Genomic DNA, 20,798 nt, shown 5'->3' with positions numbered 1-20,798 from the left:
CTTCTCTGTTTCTTCACCCATAACTATGATACACATGTGACTGCAAAATGTAAGACCCAAATGAAGAAGTTATTGAAGGAACAGCCCTCCCTGGCTGGATTCGAACCCGCAATTTTTCGAGGTAAGATTATTTCCGCTCATGCACAGGTATATCTGCCAAATTTAGATACATTGAGTACAACTGGAAGAGACCTATCTTCGCTATCTTCGCTATTATAGCTGAATGTAAGCGTTTATTGTTTCATGGGCTGAAATATATAGTAGAATAGCCTGGTATTTTTTAATGTTGGTATTTTTTATATATATATATATATATATATATAATATATATATATATATATATTATATATATATATGTGTGTGTGTGTGTGTGTGTGTGTGTGTGTAGTATATAGTGTAGTATGTGTGCGTGTTTGTGTGTAAGTAATGAAGTGATTACTAGACTTTGTTAAATATTTCAGGTTATGTATACACTATGCTTTGATGATGAGGATGGGTTTATTCCGGCTTGATTGAATGATTTAAATCTGAATTAGGATATATGAGATATATGAGAAGAAATATACTTCTATCATTCTTCGGGGTCGAGACGTCATGGTTAGCTCTTCCTGACATAACGAGAAGATTATATACATGATATAAATGCATACATGCATACACACACACACACATATATATATATATATATATATAATATATATATATATATATATGCTTAAAAAATCACAGTAGATGCCCGTGACTTCATAAATAAGCGAATCCCACAGGAAAATGAAAGTCAGGAATCCAAGCGCTTTCGTCTTTACTCAGACATCGTCAAGGAGCTACTAAAGTACAAATTGGAGAGGAAGGCCTCAGGTACAAACAAGATCAGGAATACCAGATGGTTAATTATCAAAAGGGTAAAAATTAAAAGGGATAATCCAGGATTATCGGATATCACACGGTCACAAACTTAAACAGATTCTGACCCTAACCGAAATTACAAAGTATCTTTACAGTCCAAAACATGTAAAAACTGAATATATTAATTTTGTTGCTTATATTTATCTACAAATTTTTTCATTATGAAAGCATCAAGTTTAAATAAACCAAGACTTAAATTTAGAACATTTCTATTATTTGACTTGATAAAACAAGATTCAATGATATTCCTTTTAACTGTGTCATTACATGGGACATGTAATGACACAGTTAAACTTATAGACATGAATGGTATTCACGCTATATATTTCTTACCTTCCAATTCCCTCACTGTTGGAACATCATTCCTCAGTCTGAATGTCACGAGGATTCTGGATCTCTATATTGAAAAGAGCATCGCAGGATGTGACTGTTAGGTACCTTCTCCATCTTTGATATCTATTATTAATGCCATTATACCCCGATAATAAGCATGGCCTTCCTCCATAAGCTTCACTTCAATATATAATTTCCATTAATGCTGTTTGTGCATCAGCCACGAAGTGCTGTGAGGACGTAGCACAAATATGCTGTTGCGATTTCAAGGACACCATTTTCTGGCTAGTGGACTTTGATGTAAATGTAGTTTTTTTAATTCTCTGCTATCTGCACTGCACTATCATAAGCTGGTGTCCCTAGTGGTTTGCTATTATAAATGAGTTTATAAGTTAGAACAGGATGATTATAATAATTATGATAAGCGGAAGATGATAATAGTAATATCTATGAGAAGAAGAAGAAGAAGAATCACTGATTTGCTAGAACTAAAAATATTAGTCAGACGACCAAATTATTGTCTATTTGCATGTACGCATATATTATTAAAATGGATCTGGCAACATTTCTTAGAAATTGGTGCTCAAGAAACTTACAGCCTACCTTGGAATTACTGTGAGGTGCAGCAGCTCGCACCCCGTCCTAAAAAAAATTTATCAAAACCCCGAAATAATTTCGCTAAACTTGAAAAGGACGTCTGCCCTGAGAGGAATATTCGCAGTGAAGTCTTCTAGAGATTGCGCTAAAGCACAGGCAAAACTGCCGTGCACACAGAACACGTGTTCCTCATTAGGTTTACTTTTCATGTAAACGTTGCCAGATGAAGGTCACACTTAACTCCTTAGAAGGAACTTGGCGATTCTTCATTCGGGCAGACACATGGTGGGTGACCTCGTTGCTTCTTATTCTGCGCTTGATACTTTGTTGTACAACGGACGGTTGTGTTGCCGAGGAAATTTGTTAAATGTACGTTTCGTTCCTTATGCAGATGAGTTTTATTTTATTTATCTATTCTCTCTCTCTCTCTCTCTCTCTCTCTCTCTCTCTCTCTCTCTCTCTCTCTCTCTCTCTCATTTATCGTTCTTTAAAGGCTGCCATCAGATGGTAACACAAAGACATACTTATTTGAAATGGAAAACATAAAACCAAAAATTATTATTCACGCGGATGTTCAACATCAACTTTATAAGAGAAAAATTTTGTCATAAAAGTATAATATATATTTATATATACATATATATAATATATATATATGGACAGATAGATAGATACATAGATAGATAAATGTATATGCATTTACATACATACGTACATACTTACAAACATACATACAGAGCTAAAGAGAGAGAGAAAGTGTATCTTATGATTCGACTTATTTCATTCCCTTTTGGATGAAGGCTATCTTGATGAGAACCAGGTACCTACAATAATCTTCTACTTGGTTTAACGAAGGTATGTTAGATTTTTGAGAGAGAGAGAATATATAATTATGTTTTCATTAAGGTTAATTCTGCGAGAATTATTCAGGTGAATACCACTGTTTCTATTATTCCTTCTGGGATATAATGTTCGTTTCTCTGACTAATACTTTTAGTTCTAACAGATCGGTGAATCTTGTAATAAACCCCGTTATATTCCTTCCATTTCTTCTTCTTCTTCTTCTTCTTCTTCTTCTTCTTCTTCTTCTTCTTCTTCTTATTATTATTATTATTATTATTATTATTATTATTACTATTATTATTATTATTATTAAAAAATCCTCATAGTAGCACGAGTCTTCAAATGGAGAAATAAATCCACAGTTATGTAAATGTACATATATTTAAGTTTAAAAACAGCAAAGATAGCTTTCGGGAATCTGTACGGTTCACCTTATCAATCTGAGAGATTGATAAGGGGAACCGTACAGATTCCCGAAAGCTATCTTTGCTGTTTTTAAACTTAAATATATGTACATTTACATAACTGTGGATTTATTTCTCCATTATTATTATTATTATTATTATTATTATTATTATTATTATTATTATTATTATTATTGATGTTGTTGTTGTTGTTATTATTATTATTATTTTCCTTTTTCTTCTTCTTCTTCTTCTTTATATCATTATTATTATTATCATCCTGATCTAACTTATACGCTCATTTACAATAGCAAACAACTAGGGACATCAGCTTTTGATTGTGCAGTGCAGACAGCCGAGAATTAAAAAAACTACATTTATATCAAAGTCCACTAGCCATAAAATGGTGTCCTTAAAATCGCAAGAGAATATTTGTGCTACGTTCTCACAGCGCTTCGTAGCTGATGCACAAACAACATTAATGGAAATTATATATTGAAGTGAAGCTTATGGAGGAAGGCCATGCAGATTATCGGGGTATAATGGCATGAATAATTGACATCAAAGATGGAAGAAGGTACCTGACAATCACATCCTGCAATGCTCTTTCGAATATAGAGATCCAGAATCCTCGTGACATTCAGACTGAGGAATGATGTTCTAACAGTGAGGGAATTGGAAGGTAGGAGATATATAGCGTAATACCATTCATGTCTGTAAGTTTAAGAAGTGTTACGGAAAGTACCTTTATTCTAGTAAGTAGATGATGCAATTGTAAAAATAGGCGCAAAGAAAGAACCTCACAGTACCGTATGATATTGTCAATTATTCAATTCATTGTTACGCTGGCGAAGAGCAGTTTGAAACTATGGTATACGAGATCAGTTAATCAGTAGTCTCACTTTCCCTCTAGTTTATTTTCAATCCCTCTGCCATACAATCCTTCTTCGCGTTGTAAGTAAGAGTGCAAGTGCAAGAGGAGTTGCACCAACTGCATACTATGCATCTTATTGCCAAGGCCATCCACCGCGTCGCTAGTAAACGAGTAAGGGCAACAGAGACGGCAGAACGCTGTGCCCTGTGGAACACCAGCTGTGATAAGTCTGGGTTCCTTGATTAAACATATCGATATCAACTCTCGGCTGCTGGTCTCCTGACAGGAAATCACTGAAAATTACACCGAAAACGACATATCTGATTCTGGTGTTTAATATATATGCAGTATATAGTTAAGTCATTCAATTAACCAAGGCAAAAGCAACGCAAAAAAAAATTAATTTGGACACGTCTCCAGCGTCAAGTTTCTAATGTCTGTAAGACGTTGGAAGTAAAATGGAAATCACAAGCTCCTGCACTGCTTTCTACGAACTTACTCTGTCATGAAACAAGATTTACTATTATTCCATAATTCTTGCAGTCACTACTTTTCTTTTGAGAAAAAAATATGGTACTTTATTACACATTTTCTCCTTATCAGGAAAAATACTATTTAAGAAATAACAGATAGAATGTAGGAAAAAGTATACTCTATATCTCTTTTGTTCCTAGGACCTAGCCCACCCTAAATATTTGTGGAAGAGAGAGAGAGAGAGAGTCGACCTTGGAAACTCATGGCTGTTTGCACATATAACAAGTGAGCTTCCTATCGCAACAATTCGAAAATTTTATTTATCATTGTTAATATGCGCATTCATGCTTGTTGGAAAGGTTGGTGAAGCGTATTAACTTAGTGAGCAGTTTTCCACAGAATAATGCCACATTAGATACAAGGAATGAGAGAAAAACCACAGTGAAATACGTATAAAAGTAGGGGATAGGCCTAACAGTTTTATAGGAAAGCATGTAAAGCACACAATATGCTGTAGAGAAACGGAAATAAATATAAAGTCAATCAACAGCAGTTGAAAAATATCCGGAAATTTCTCGAGGTGCTTTATAAGGCAGCATCTCAGTCTCTTAAGCCCCGGCTTTTCACGTCCATGACTAACTTGAAGAGCCTTCCTCCACCTTTAGAAGGTCCTCTGGTGCTGTGCAGAGTGACGGAGAACAACTCTACCATTCTTGTTCTGTTCGTGTTCAACCTGATCTTCTGCCTTCCCATCTAATCCCCTTAGCAAGCTGTCAAGATCATCATATCCTACGAGCAGCTTATCATTGAACAAATTATATCTCATGAAACATTAAATGTGAATTGCAGTTATGCGATTCGAAGTCTAAATAGAATGTTTGTTGTAGTGTGTAAAGCATGAAGGGGTCGGTGGCTGCTCATTCATCATCACGATAAACAGATGTATTTCATTTAATGACAGATACCGAGATTCGGCATCAGCCTAGTTGAGGTTGCAATGAGCAAGTTGTTTGTCTGGTTGAGAGGGAAGAGATTGGGCTTGAGAAGTGAATGAGAGCAAAAAGAGAAATGAACAAGAGGGGAAGAGAATGTGTGGATAAACAGCTCGTCTAGCTCTTCCTCTTCCTCATTTCCTCATGCTACCTGCGTGAGTGTGAGGTCGGCAGTTCAGGTCTTACTTGTCATGATTTCGGACTTGAAATTTACATAACTGTAGTCGGAATTTAAAAGAAAGCCACTGTTGTGGGTTTTAGTGATAATAACAGACTGGTCAGCCTCTGCAGTTCACAAGTGGTCTGTCCCTTTCTACTGCCGTTTAATTTCTCTCCTGGCATGCAAAAGTGCTTTTGCAATCCTCAGATAGTAATATAAGGAGAAGATGAGAAATATATTTATACACCATTTTTTATTTTTATCACAGAAGGATGTTTAGAAGCCATCCTTCCGTTGGTTCTGTGAACGAAGTTGCTATAGATGCTGCCTTAGCATTTTTCAGTTCTCGGAGATATCTAGAGAATCATTGCGATTTTGTTACATAAATTTCTTATAATTATATGAGAAAAGCGATGAGTCACATTGAGGCACATAAAACAGCGGAGCGAATGAGTGAATCTCTTGACAAATTTCTTAGAATTTTTTGCAAATAATGAATGTACTGATGTCCCAACTTCCAGCGATGTTGCAAACTTAATGATGTTGCAGGTTGTTAGTGCGACAACACAAAGAAGTTTGTTGCTTGGCCTTGAAATCGTGCGGCGTCGGGCAATTTCTCGGTAAAGCAGTTTATTACTGTTCCTTGATCCTTGTTTGATGAGACAGTCCCATCTGTCAGTGGAAATGCCGACTTCATCCTCCGGTCAGTCTGTGGCGGTCTTAGTAAGTCGGCCTTCTCAGAAGGGAAACGGAGAAATGGAGTAATTACATGGTGGATGTTGTTTCATTATCCGGGAGCAGGAAGTGTCTGAATGGAAGACCTGAAATCTAATGTTCAGAGAGAGAGAGAGAGAGAGAGAGAGAGAGAGAGAGAGAGAGAGAGTAGAATGATAAGTCATCGAAAGCCAGTATCAAGATTTACCAAGCGTTGAAAAAAAAAAAAATAAAAGAGGTGTTTCTTTACAATGAAAACTTTTCAGTAAACTTGAAGAGTGGGTTCAATAAGATCATATCCTTTTATAATTTTGAAGTGCAAGTTTCTCATCCGTGGCCAAACAAACAGAACACAAAGTAGTGGGGGCGTACTTACCATCAAGATTCCCACAGCAATTCGTACTTTCTCATAGGGTCCCTTTTATCAATCGCGCACCGATGGAATTGCGAACTTCCCTTTTAACAATTACCACGCAAAGTCTATCCTTCCTTCGAGTTTGAAAAGTATTTTATGAGTCAACATTGCCTTTGGGCATCGCGAAGGAAAGGCTAGAGATGAAATAGTTCGCTAGTTTGACTAATACGTTCCACAACGCTTAAAGTTTACCAGGATGCCTGTCACCGATGGAAGGATTAAGGAGAGCGCACACGTCCTACTCTACGAGAAGGCCAGCGGTAACTGAGTGCCACGCTGAACTACTCCTCGGTTTCCCCTCACGCATCCTTTGGCCCTCTGTGGCACTGGTAGGATCTCTCTCTCTCTCTCTCTCTCTCTCTCTCTCTCTCTCTCTCTCTCTTTTACTGGATGACCGGCGAACGGTTTCGTATATCCTTTGGCAATCGGTACTTTCTTATTTATTCAGTACGTTTTTTTCCACGCTTAATAAATATTCATATTTAATTCATATTTAATTCTTGAGCTATAAAGTAAATAAGAACTAGAAATTAACATACGAGAGACGCTTGACGTTTTGGTGGCTAAGCTGACTTTCTTTGGGCAAGATCGTAAATTCCTATTATACTGCTAGAGGTGTATTATATTCTTTATAGTCTATCTTACAATTCTTTTAAAGTGATGATTTTTTCCTCTCTCTCTCTCTCTCTCTCTCCTCTCTCTCTCTCTCTCTCTCTCTCTCATCTCTCTCCCCCCCCCCCCCCCCCCCCCCCCCCCCCTCTTCTTCTTTCTCTCTCTCTCTCTCTCAAAAGTATTAATTTATATCCATTTCTCTCCCATTTCAAGTCCCTCGTACATGCTTCATTTTAGAATAAACGCGTAATTGTTTGTTATTTTCTCGTTATGCTCTCTAACATAACAAGGATGATTTATGGTGAGCGAAATCTGTTAGACCAACAACACAAGATTCTGAGTGGAAATGGAGGATGAATTTCTTGAGAAACTAATTAATGCGTCTTTCATGCCGCTCCTTCTTTTCCAGAAAGGGCAGCTCTGTTACTCCGAAGAAAAATGCTCGTCATCGCTGCGAAGAAGGGATTCCATTGACGTACTTTCTTTCAGGAGCTTATCTCTTCATAAACAAAGCACACACACACACACACATATACATATGCACGCTAGAACGTATAATGTATAAGTTGCGATTTTTTATCGTTTTTCAGAAAAGACGAAAAACAAGTAAAAATTGCGCCTAAGTTTCTTCGGCGCAATCAAGTTTTCTGTACAGCGTATAAAGCTGTACGAAACTCTCAGCCACGGCCCATGAAACACTCGGCCTCGCCTCATGAAACTTTCATCCACGGCCCGGTGGTGGCCTGTGTTCTTGTCACCTAAAGCTTAGCTAGATGCAGTATCATGGCTAACTTTACCCTTAAATAAAATAAATACTAATGAGGCTAGAGGGCTGCAATTTGTTATGTTTGATGATTGTAGGGTGGATGATCATCATACCAATTTGCAGCCCTCTAGCCTCTGTAGTTTTTTTAAGATCTGAGGGCTGATGGGCAGACAAATAGCCCACTCAATAGTTTTATTTTACAGAAAACTAAAATATTTAATAATCTCATCAGTTCTATGTAAAATCAGTGGCACAAACGAATGATCATAGTTCAGAATGATCAAGGTTTCCCTCTTGGAACCTGGGTTTGAAATTTCACTAAGTTCGATAATTGTGAGCAAAATGGCTCTCTTCCTTATCATCGTCAGTCGCCTGAGCAGACGCCAGGTGTCTCTCTTGTGCCATCTCTCCTAAGGCCGTTCTCAGCACCCTCCTTCTCATGTCTTCTTGCCCTCGTCCAGGTTTCCCTTGGTATCCTACATCCTTTTCGGTAGTTGTGAGTTTCCTTTACATCAGATGACCATCGATTTACCCCTGATTTGAATCTCGTGGCCCCCAAAATGCTGTCATTTCACCAACAACTTATATAACCTTGTTTACTTAGACATTGTCTGCCTTATGGATTTATTCCTTATTCATCTCTATCTTAGAAAATTAAGGTTTAATCGGTAATTGTTGCGAGTTGTTCAAAAGACCATTTTGTCGCTACAAAAGTTATACTCATGGTTATCAGAGGCGCCGCCTCTCTGATCTTGCCCCTTGGCCTTCTAGTCCTGAACTTTGGTGCTGATTAAACTTTCTATTTATTGGCTGACAGCGAGCGCATTCTAATACCCTTATCTAGCGGAGACCTGAGAGAGAGAGAGAGAGAGAGAGAGAGAGAGAGAGAGAGAGAGAGAGAGAGAGAGAAATTAAAGGAAGAAACTGAGTTGAGCTCAATCCCGAAAAATGAGATATACCAGTGAGCCTCAAGAGACAGTAGGTCTAACAAGAGGAGAAGCAAGTTTCCCTTTTGCCCAATTGTGAATTATGTTCTGTATGAAGCCTAAATTGCTATGGAAACGTAAAGAGATAAATGAAATTATGTTGGAAATGAAATAATGAAAATTGTGGCAACAGAAATAAATTTGAAGTTCAATTGAATTATTTTCATTCTAGTACAAATAATTTGTGCAAGAAAGTAATGCAATTGTTATTGTTCAATTAAATTACGTTCTTCCCAATTCAGCTATTACGTAGTCTATTTTTTCCTGTATAGTAAAGCCAAGGCTTGATGGGAGCCATTTTTATTTCACTAACAATAGAGTGATGACTTCGGACACAGACATTTTTCAATTTTCCAGTGCAATTTTAGCATCGTTTGAACTTGTCTGACTTTGTGTGGTTTTCCATGAACTGTTGGATGAAATTTTAGAAGTCGTTTTATGCATCTCTATTGGGAAAACCCGTATTGGCGCAAGCTCTCTTATCACGTGGCTCTTTTAGCTAGGTGCCTGATATTATATGGGATGTTATTCTTATCCAGTAAAAACGACTAATTTTACAGATGGTGTTGTATTTTTACCAGTGAACTGTTCATGGCTTAATATGCTGTGTTACTTCAAAGCATTTAGGTTTTTGCTCCTCATTTCATTACTATGTCAAATTACGGAAGCAATTCTGGCTTTTAAAAATGCCCAAGTTAACCGATTTTTGGACACAGTGTCCATAGAAGCCCTTCCCTAGTTCCAGAGTTGCTTTACGAAAAATAGGCAGAAGTAAATTAAGACACTGGAGAGACAGAAAAAAGTATGAAATTTTGCTACTTTGTGTGTTGCAAAGATGTTATATAATAAGGAGGGAAACTCTTGACTTTTGTGAAGCCATGCAATTTGTGTATTTCTTAGTCTCAGGGGCTAGCCTCCTCAGTTTTCACTTTGCGGCTCTCCTCAGATGCGCCGGCCCCGCTGAGAATAACTGTTTTGAAATAAACATCTTGTAGCAGACTATACTCATTTGAAGGTTATGGTCCTCTTCCAACCCCAGAGCAGTTTTTGATTTTCCTCCTGCACTCATTGGGTGGAAAGACAGTCTTAGTAAACTCCTGCCAGATATCCTATCCTGGTTCATTTATGGTCATGGTTTTATTTTATTTTTTTTTTTTTTTAGGGGGACCTCTTCATGGCCAAGATAGACTGCAGAGCCTTACATCTTATCCCTTTTTAGTATTATTTCTAGAAAAACTGTAAACATCGTATGGAAAGATATTAAAATGCATCGATTACAGTGAAACTCCATTGTATATAGAAATGAAATAAAGATATTGTGGAGTGTTAAATTTGGTATGATTTAAAGGCTTATCGACTCCTCGGTGGTCCGAAGTTCGATTCTCGGCTCGGCCAACGCGGAACCAGAGAAATTTATATCTGGTGATAGAAATTCATCTCTCGATATAATGTGGTTCGGATCCCACAATAAGCTGTAGGCCCCGTTTCTAGGTAACCAATTGGTTCCTAGCCACGTCAAAATATCTAATCCTCCGGGCCAGCCCTAGGAGATCTGTTAATCAGCTCAGTGGTCTAGTAAAACTATGATATACATAAAGGCTTATAGAAACCAGAAGTTAAAATTAAAAGGTTGTTAAGTGCACCAGGCATTGCCTACAGTGAAACTTATCTTTTGATTTTAATAGAATTATTCACTGTCAGTACTGTTAACTGATGCTATTTTATTTTCCTGGTGTACGAGAATGGCGGTGATACCGACAGGGGGCTTAGACCTGAACGAACGAGGGAAAAAGAAAAGGGCACCACCCAGAAGGCAGAGACAGGCCCGATATTTGAAAACGGGAAAAATAAGTAAATCAGGGAAAACGGAAGCATATATTGGAAAACATTACTTGGGTCTTTATTGATGTAGTGTAAAAAAAAAAAAAAAAGTCAATCAGCATATATTTAGTTGTAAGATTTCACATTCACAGATTTCTGAAGACACTCAAAACTTCAATAGTGAATAAACTAAATTATTATATATATAGTATATATTATATATAATATATATATATATATATATATACATATATATATATATATGTTAATATATATATCTATATATATTATATATATGAATATATTATATATAATATTATATATATATATATATATATGCATATATTATATATTTTTTATATATATAATATATATCTATATATAGATATGAGTGTAAAAAGGTATAATTAGTATTGCAATTATATACTAGAGATATTATAATATATTATATATATAATAATATGATATAATATATATATAAGACTTATATAATATATTATAATATATATAATGCAATGTAAGATAATATATATAGAATAGATATACATCTTTATATATGATGTATATGTGTGTGTATGTATATATATATATAGATATATATATATATATATATATATATTATATATATATATATATATATATTGGTAGGATGAGAGAAGATTTGAGCCTCAGGGTAAGTGAAGCAAAGAAGATAACAAGATGTGTGCTTAAAGTCTGTACCGATCTGGAAATGAAGTTTAGATGTTGATTGTTTATGAAAGAAATATAGTTGAAGGTACAGAACTTAATTATTGAGTATGATTTGTGGGTTAAGAACAACTGAAGGGGTGAGGAATGTGGAGACACATAAACAGAAGAGGGTGTTGGAAGGCTTATTGTAGGTGAAAGGATGGTCCAGAGCGTTTTGAGATGAACCCGGTCATGTGGGAAGAATGGAGGATGATGGCACTTGGTGAAAAGAGGACAATCACTTTGAAAATGTTAGAAGAAAGGAGTGGATGAAAAGAGTTAGTGGATCAGACACTGGAAAGGAGGGAACTCAACGTCTAGGAATCAAGAGAGTAGTGTACTGTGTGGGTGTATGAAGCTGCGCAAAGGGATTGTCCACGATTCAGCAGTTTGTGTGAATGTGGCAGTGATTATCGTTCGTTCGTTTCTTGGGAGCCAATCCCGTTTCGTAGAGAATGACTAAATTTGACGTAATGTTTTTATGGTAGATGTTCAATGGCAGCAGTGCTGTACCTCCCAAGCTATTATTGAAATTACATACTTATTAATTAATTTGCCGTACGGTTATCGTCTTCCTTAAACGATGCTGGATGAGGGCTGTTGTGTCTCTATGTGAGAGATAGAGAGATTGAGAATGAGAGGTCTGATAAAAAAAAAAAAACGCAAATCTCGTATCCTGTGAGAGTGGTCGCCTTTGAAGTCGTCTTGTTGAATGGCGGCGTTTTGGTTATCGTCCCTCAGGATCTCCAAGTACGTGAACCCTTCAAATGACATCAATAAACCTGTATCCGAGGCGCCAGGCTGGTTTTCGAACAATGGTGGGTTAGGGGGGAGTGTGTTGAAATCAGGAAATCATTCTAAGGTTAATATTTTGGACTCAGGAAGAATGGTTTTAGCATAGTCTTTGTTGAGAGTTAGTTTCATTTTTATTTATTTATTTTTTTTCATCAGTCATTTTCATTTCAAGGAAATCATATCAGAGATAGACATTTTAGAAAAGCAAAGAATGGCCATTACGTAGCCATCGCTAGAGTTAGTTGCAGTTTTGCATGTTCTTTAAATGTAGTTTTTTAAAATAATTTTCCTAACAATTTGCGATTAAAAAAGCAAAAGTCAGAGCCTCAAGTACGTGGTCGCCATCAGCCTGGGAAAAGGAAAAAAAAAAACGAAAACCTCTCTTAAATTTCACTGGACGTCAATAGGCAACAACACTTATTCCGGTTGTTAACTGTGGGAGTTGGAAATTCCGCCTGGAATCGGGTGGGAATGTTAGGAATGAAGAGGAAACGTAATTATGTTTTCCAAAATCTCTCATTTCTGTTTTTGTTTAGGTGCGTAGGGCGTAACAACAAAGTACTGTATATAGTAAAGAGTTGCATGCATACTTTCGAGCTCTGAATTATTATTATTATTATTATTATTATTATTATTATTATTATTATTATTATTATTATTATTATTATTATTATTATTATCCTACTGAGGTTAAAGTTGGACCCTTTACACAGTAAAAATCTTGGTATATTATTAGCAAAATTTGTAATATCGTTAAGTTCCACGAGGATTACTGTCCTCACCATCAGAGGGAGTAAAACGAAACCTTTTATTTTTAAAGAACGCGATTATTCTTGATAAGTCCTCAGTGTTATAGAAAGAGTATTTAAAGATATAATAAGGTTTCATACACTGTTCAGGTAGTGTTCAAGTTACGATGATTCGTCTTACGATAATCCGATTTTACGAGAGACCAAATTACAATAGCCTAACTTTATCCCATCTTCTAGTTAAATAAGTTCAAAGTACAGCAAAAGAGAATGATGAATGTATTGTTATAACGTTATACTCGTTGCGTAAATGTGTACAGCCATGAACAACCGAACAAGAAACAGCTTTTTTTTTTTGCTAATTACAACCGAATTGGATAACAACAACATCCGTTTGGTTTGCATTTCAACCATCGTACGATAGTAAACAATTACCGTAGTTATGTTATAAATGACGTTTTATGTAGAATAGGACTTGAGATATTTCGCTATAGGTATATCAGAGGTCAACAAAGAAATATGCGTTGAATTTTAACCATGTTGTAGCTGAAGCTGAGAAAACTGTTCAAGATGCCAATAACTTTTTATCGTGCATCTGCAAGAAGGATAAAACTCCCGTAAACTTATGCCATCAAACACAACCGTAGGTAAAATTGAGAGAAAATCTTTTTAATCAAAACTACTGGGCTTGAACGAACACCTTGTACTGTTGTTTTCACGTCGATAAAAGATAAATAAAAGATAAATATCATGAAAATAGCGATCGGAATCAGGTAATTTTTTTACTCAATAAACATGCCGCCAACATAATCTGTTAACGAAAAAAATAATTTAGTTCACAATCACAACGAGTCGTATTCAAGTCATATTTCGACCTCAAAACACGCGGCATAACGAAAAATTCCCTTGTCTCATAAAATTCAGGTATCTAGATATTCGTTTATGCTAACTAGAAGCAAGAAAATTCGCTCAGAATTGAGTTAAATATGGCGAAACAAACTTGTACAGAGTTTAAGATTTAATGCTTAGTCAGCTGGAAAAGCTTCGTCAAGGGGCAAACATGAACATTGTCCAAAATACATCGAAATAAACAGTCATCGGTCTAGGGTAGATATATACGTCTAGAATGGTCTGGCTCAAGAAGTCTGATTTTTTGTGTAGAGGTGTGCAAGAACAATTATAATAATAAATAGATAAATAGCACTAGTTAAATAAATAATCAGGGCCACGCAAAAATATTTGGCTTCCTCAGTAGGCCAACAAAATTTGTCGTTAGGCAGCAACTGGGGCTCAGATATCGTTTATTTGTTTATTTATTTATTTATTTATTACCATCTATGTTAGTATTATTGCCATCTTAGAATTTTACTCTCAAGTCAGATCTTAGTTTCGGAGAAGAAATGTCCACCAGACTAGGTAAGACAGACGAGTCTCTGACTTATTTTCGAAGAATAAGACTTACTTGACACAGGGTACACGTAAAAGATTGCTTGTGATTGTATAATTAGAATAATACTTGACACACGGTAAACTAAATAGATTGTTTGTAGTTGTAATTAGAATAATACTTACCTGGCACAGGGTATGCCAAATAGATTGCTTCTAGTTGTAATTAGAATGATACTTACATGGCACAGATACGCCAAATAGATTGTTTGTAGTTGTAATTAGAATAACACCTACCTGGCACAGGGTATGCCAAATAGATTGTTTGTGGTAGTAATTAAAATAATACTTACCTGGCATAGGGTACACCAAATAGACTGGTTGTAGTTGTAATTAGAATAATACTTACCTGGCACAGGGTACTCTTTAAATAGATTGCCTCTAATTGTAATTAGAAGTATACTTACCTGGCACAGGGTATTCCAAATAGATTGCCTATAGTTGTAATTAAAATATTTACCTGGTACCGGGTATTCCAAATAAATAACTTCTAGTTATAATTAGATAAGCATACTTACCTGGCAAGGGTATTCCAAATAGATTGCCTATAGTTGTAATTAAAATATTTACCTGGTACCGGGTATTCCAAATAAATAGCTTCTAGTTATAATTAGAAGCATACTTACCTGGCTCAGGGAACGTCATATAGATTGTTTGTGTTTTTAATTAGAATAATACTTACCTGGCACAGGGTACACCAAATACATTGCTTCTAATTGTAATTAGAAGCATACTTACCTGGCACAGGGTACACCAAATAGATTGCGTTTAGTTGTAATTAGAAGCATACTTACCTGGCACAGGGTACGCCAAATAGATTGTCTTCAGTTGTAATTAGAAGCATACTTACCTGGCACAGGGTACGCCAAATAGATTGCATTTAGTTGTAATTAGAACCATACTTACCTGGCATGGGTACACCAAATACATTGCTTCTATTTGTAATTAGAAGCATACTTACCTAGCACAGGGTACACCAAATAGATTGTCTTTAGTTGTAATTAGAAGCATACTTACCTGGCATAGGGTACACTAAATACATTGCTTCTATTTATAATTAGAAGCATACTTACCTAGCACAGGGTACGCCAAATAGATTGTCTTTAGTTGTAATTAGAAGCATACTTACCTGGCACAGGGTACACCAAATACATTGCTTCTATTTGTAATTACAAGCATGGTTACCTGGCACAGGGTACACCAAATGCATTGCCTTTAGTTGTAATTAGAACCATACTTACCTGGCATAGGGTACACCAAATACATTGCTTCTATTTGTAATTAGAAGCATACTTACCTGGCACAGGGTACGCCAAATAGATTGCCTTTAGTTGTAATTACAAGCATGCTTACCTGGCACAGGGTACACCAAATGCATTGCCTTTAGTTGTAATTAGAACCATACTTACCTGGCATAGGGTATACCAAATACATTGCTTCTATTTGTAATTAGAAGCATACTTACCTGGCACAGGGTACGCCAAATAGATTGTCTTCAGTTGTAATTAGAAGCATACTTACCTGGCACAGGGTACGCCAAATAGATTGTCTTCAGTTGTAATTAGAAGCATACTTACCTGGCACAGGGTACGCCAAATGCATTGCCTTTAGTTGTAATTAGAACCCATTACTTGACCTGGCCATAGGGTACACCAAATATAAAGAATTGCCCTTTAGTTGTAATTAGAACCATACTTTACCTGGCATAGGGTACACTAAATACATTGCTTCTATTATATTAGAACAATACTTACCTACACAGGGTAACGCCAAATAGATTGTCTTATTGTAATTAGAAGCATAACTTACCTGCATAAGGGTACACACAAATAAATTGACTTCTATTTGTAATTAGAACATACTTACCTAGACACAGGGTACACCAATAGTTGCATTTAGTTGTAATTAGAAGCATACTTACCTGGCATAGGGTACACTAAATACATTGCTTCTATTTATAATTTAGAAGCATACTTACCTAGCACAGGGTACGCCAAATAGATTGTCTTTAGTTGTAATTAGAACCATACTTACCTGGCATAGGGTACACCAAATAAATTGCTTCTATTTGTAATTAGAAGCATACTTACCTCGCACAGGGTACACCAAATAGATTGCGTTTAGTTGTAATTAGAAGCATACTTACCTGGCATAGGGTACACTAAATACATTGCTTCTATTTATAATTAGAAGCATACTTACCTAGCACAGGGTACACCAAATGTATTGTCTTTAGTTGTAATTAGAACCATACTTACCTGGCATAGGATACACCAAATAAATTGCTTCTATTTGTAATTAGAAGCATACTTACCTAGCACAGGGTACACCAAATGCATTGCCTTTAGTTGTAGTTAGAACCATACTTACCTGGCATAGGTTACACCAAATACTTTGCTTCTATTTGCAATTAGAAGCATACTTACCTTTCACAGGGTACGCCAAATAGATTGTCTTTAGTTGTAATTAGAACCATACTTACCTGGCACAGGGTACGCCAAATAGATTGCCTTTAGTTGTAATTACAAGCATGCTTACCTGGCACAGGGTACACCAAATACATTGCTTCTAGTTGTAATTTGACCTGGCTCATGATACACCAAATAGATTGCTTCTATTTGCAATTGGAATGATACTTACCTGGCAAAGAGTACACCAAAAAGATTACTGTCATTTCCTTTGCTTCTTCCAGTATTACGTATTTGGTTCCTAGTTCATCAACCTTCCTGCTATAATACCTTTTACCGTCTGATATACTAAGTACTGAAGACTCCTTCTGCAATCCAGGATTCCATCCGCTCACATCTGGTCCTCGGGTCTCCAACTTGCTTCTGTTTGGACAGCTTTAAGTGCTTCTGAATCTTCATCCTCCACTGTTATTGCCTAACGATTGGGTTGTTTTTTTTTGGCCTGCAGGTGATGGTTAGGCCGATGTTCGCGTTCTTCATGGTGTCTTGTTGATGAGATAATCTTCTGGGACCTCAATTTCTCTGCGCATTTCTCTCCAATTGCGTCCGGAGCTTCCGTGTTTGTGTGGCTTTCTTGAGCTATTCCTTTTATATCTATTAGCTCTTCCTTTCTTCTTGTTGTCTACTTCTCCAACTATTCCTCCTTCGTTGCAGCTGTCTGTTTTTCCTAAGTCTCAACTTGAGATCCTCCCTCGTCTTCCACAATCCAGGATTCCATCCGTTCACATCTGGTCCTCAGGTCTGCAGCTTGCTTCTCTCTGGAAAGCTTTTAGGGCGGTTGCATCGTCGTCCTCCGCTGTTATTCTTTTCTGTGAGCTTCCTTTTACCTTAGATTTCAAATCAGACGCATGCGAGCTCCGAAGCCTTCAAAGATGGCTTCTAAGGATCTCGAAGATTGCATCTAGAGTCTTTGGATCCAGTGAACCTTATAGCGTCGGGTGTACAGTTCATTTTTCAATCCATCTTTGCATCCTAAGTCTTCGCGTCAGCTTGTGAATTTCATTTCATTATTCCTTTTTTAGTCGAACTTCACTGGGTGGCAGGCCAGGCCTGGAGCCTCAAGGATTCTAAAACGACTTCGGGATAAACCACCCCTCGGACTTGAGCTGAATTCTAATGATATTTCTCCTAGTCAGTTTTGCTGCTTACTGAATGCTTCCCGCCCTTCAAGGAAGAGATTCCAGTAGATCTGAAGCAGCATGTTAGTGGGGGATAACCGATGCTATGGCCGAGTGTGAAGTCTGGGACTCCAGACTTCGGAGAACGAATGAGACTTGAGGAAATGTGCAGGAGCGTTCTGCCACATTTGACTTAGCATCTTTTAATACTGGATAGTAGCCATTTCTTGAGAAGACTTAAAAGTATGCTGCTGGTTAGCCAGATTGCCTATGACTGGTTTGTTTTTGTTTTTTTGGCCTGCAGGTCATGAATAGGGCGATGTTCGCGTTCTTCATAGTATCTTCTTGAAGAGATTACCTTCGGGGCCTCAATTTCTCTGCGCATTTCTCTCGAAATGCGTCCGCAACTCCCGTAACTCTGTGGCTTTCCCTCGGCTATTCTTTATATCTATTAGCTCTTCCTTTCTTTCTTGTCAACTTCTCCAACTATTCCTCCGTCGTAACAGCTGTCTATTTTTTCTTAAGTCTCACTTTGAGATCCTCCTGTCTTTCGTCTCTTTTTTTCTGGATCTCTTCAACTTGATGTGCAGCCATGCCAGCTCCCTCTTTCAGTGGATATTAGCGCCCAAATAGCTGGAAGTGTCCCCCACTAGTGCCTGCCTATAATATATAGCCTTAGATTTCATAATTCATTGAATCCCCCGAGGTCTTGTTCATTGATTGCAGGAAGGCGCAGTAAAATAGGCGTGATCCGTGAGGATAATGCAAGTACGTGTGTTTTTATGCCTTTCCTTTCGAAATTCTTCCGTTCGAAGTTTGAATTTCAACACACCGTGGAAATTTTGTTCCCCCTTGTTTCTTATATCTTCGTGGAAAAAAAGGAAATTTATCATTTGTCTCCGGTATATCAACTTCTTTGACAACTTCTAGTCAGGCGTTCTCTTTGTAATGTTATAATGACGTGTGCAACAACAGAATATTTTTTTCTGGGGTTAGCCTTGTTTTTATATTTATTTCTTATTTATTTGTTTTTATTTACTTATATCTCATTTGATACATACTCAGTGTTTGAGTGTGATATTTAGGTCTTTCACCGAACGATTTGATACGCTTCATGTAACTTCAAATGTTATACTTCTCTCTCATCCTCTCTCCTTCCTCTTGGCTCTTCTCGTTCTCCTTAATCCTCTCATCGTCTTTCTTTCTCTCTCTCTATCTGGCAAAATACAACTAGTTGTGAGTTGAGAGTGACTATCTCGCATTGCCAGTTGGCGGCTGCACCGTTGCAAAGGAAAATTTACCCTGCAATTTAGACAAAACAGTTGTTGTCGGTGCTGTGATTTTGCAGATGTTCTTGCTCAAGATTGCAATGCAGATGTACTGAGCTTTTTAATCTTTTCTTGTAAAGAAAATAGGTGGCCGAGTTTGACATCTGTTCGGTAAACGATGCTTGCTTGGAGAGAGAGAGAGAGAGAGAGAGAGAGAGAGAGAGAGAGAAAGAGAGAGAGAGAGAGAGAAAAAAAAAAAAACATCATATCGCCAGCAATGATATGCTAGGAAGTTTGACATCTGTTTGACACCTGTTCAGTAAATAATGCTTGCTTGGAGAGAGAGAGAGAGAGAGAGAGAGAGAGAGAGAGAGAGAGAGAGAGAGAGAGAGAAACATTATATCGCCAGCAATGATATGCTAGGAAGTTTGACATCTGTTTGACATCTGTTCAGTAAACAATGCTTGCTTGGAGAGGAGAGAGAGAGAGAGAGAGAGAGAGAGAGAGAGAGAGAGTTCAGTAAACAATGTTTGCTTGGCGAGAGAGAGAGAGAGAGAGAGAGAGAGAGAGAGAGAGAGAGAGCATTATATCGCCAGCAATGATATGTTAGGAAGTTTGACATCTGTTCAGTAAACGATGCTTGTTTTGTCAGCGTTATTATTACCAGTCACTTGTAGATTATATTTGTCTGCGAGAGAAAGAGAGAGAGAGAGAGAGAGAGAGAGAGAGAGAGAGAGAGAATGGCATCAATATATCGCCAGCGATGATAAGCTATGAGAAAATATGCATCAACCTGAATGACTGTTTTCGAAGCAGCTTCGTTGTCATGAAAATGAGACGAATTTCCTTCGACTCAGAAACCGAATTTAGTCTAATTTTTTTGTTACATTTTCTTCCACGATTTTATTCATTTATTGTTTTTTGGGTTTATTACTTGGACAATGACACCAGCTCCACTGATTTTTTTTACGTCAAGCAGTACAAGATAAAGAATTTAGAAGATTGTGGTTTTTTATTGTAAAATTGTTTAGCAGTTTGAGGTTGGTGATAAGGAGTCGTGGCGGTGTTGTTTTTGAATGCATGTTGGGAGAAAATGGTGAATCTGATACTTGTTAATGTGTACCGGTATATGTAATAAAAATATGTGAATGGTCATAATTGGTTTTTATTACCCTCATTCTTTATTGTCCAACCTTCCATAGAGTTTCATCATGTTAGGTTATGGAGTTGAGAAATCTTTTCATATTCATACTATCACGTGATATGACATGTTGCGCACCTAGCAGTGAGTTATGAAGAAAGTCAGGTTAAGGGAGTTATGATTTATT

At 36.9% G+C, this 20,798-nt stretch overlaps 2 protein-coding genes across 2 annotated transcripts in view; one reads left to right on the top strand and one right to left on the bottom strand.

The window, feature by feature from the left end:
* Positions 1 to 6,991, bottom strand: part of LOC135202577 (cholecystokinin receptor type A-like) — a 534,495-nt gene extending 527,504 nt beyond the window's left edge. The window contains 1 exon segment of the mRNA XM_064232080.1: positions 6,674 to 6,991. The gene's annotated coding sequence lies outside the window, so the exon portion shown is untranslated.
* The window catches only part of LOC135202576 (4-hydroxy-2-oxoglutarate aldolase, mitochondrial-like), a 221,626-nt gene that overhangs the window by 119,702 nt on the left and 81,126 nt on the right, over positions 1 to 20,798 (top strand). The gene's annotated exons all lie outside the window — the stretch shown is intronic.

Source organism: Macrobrachium nipponense, chromosome 30 (assembly GCF_015104395.2).
Source record: "Macrobrachium nipponense isolate FS-2020 chromosome 30, ASM1510439v2, whole genome shotgun sequence".
NCBI lineage: Eukaryota > Metazoa > Arthropoda > Malacostraca > Decapoda > Palaemonidae > Macrobrachium > Macrobrachium nipponense.
The sequence above is the reverse complement of the archived record's forward strand: the minus strand, read 5'-3'. Positions and strand labels throughout refer to the sequence as shown.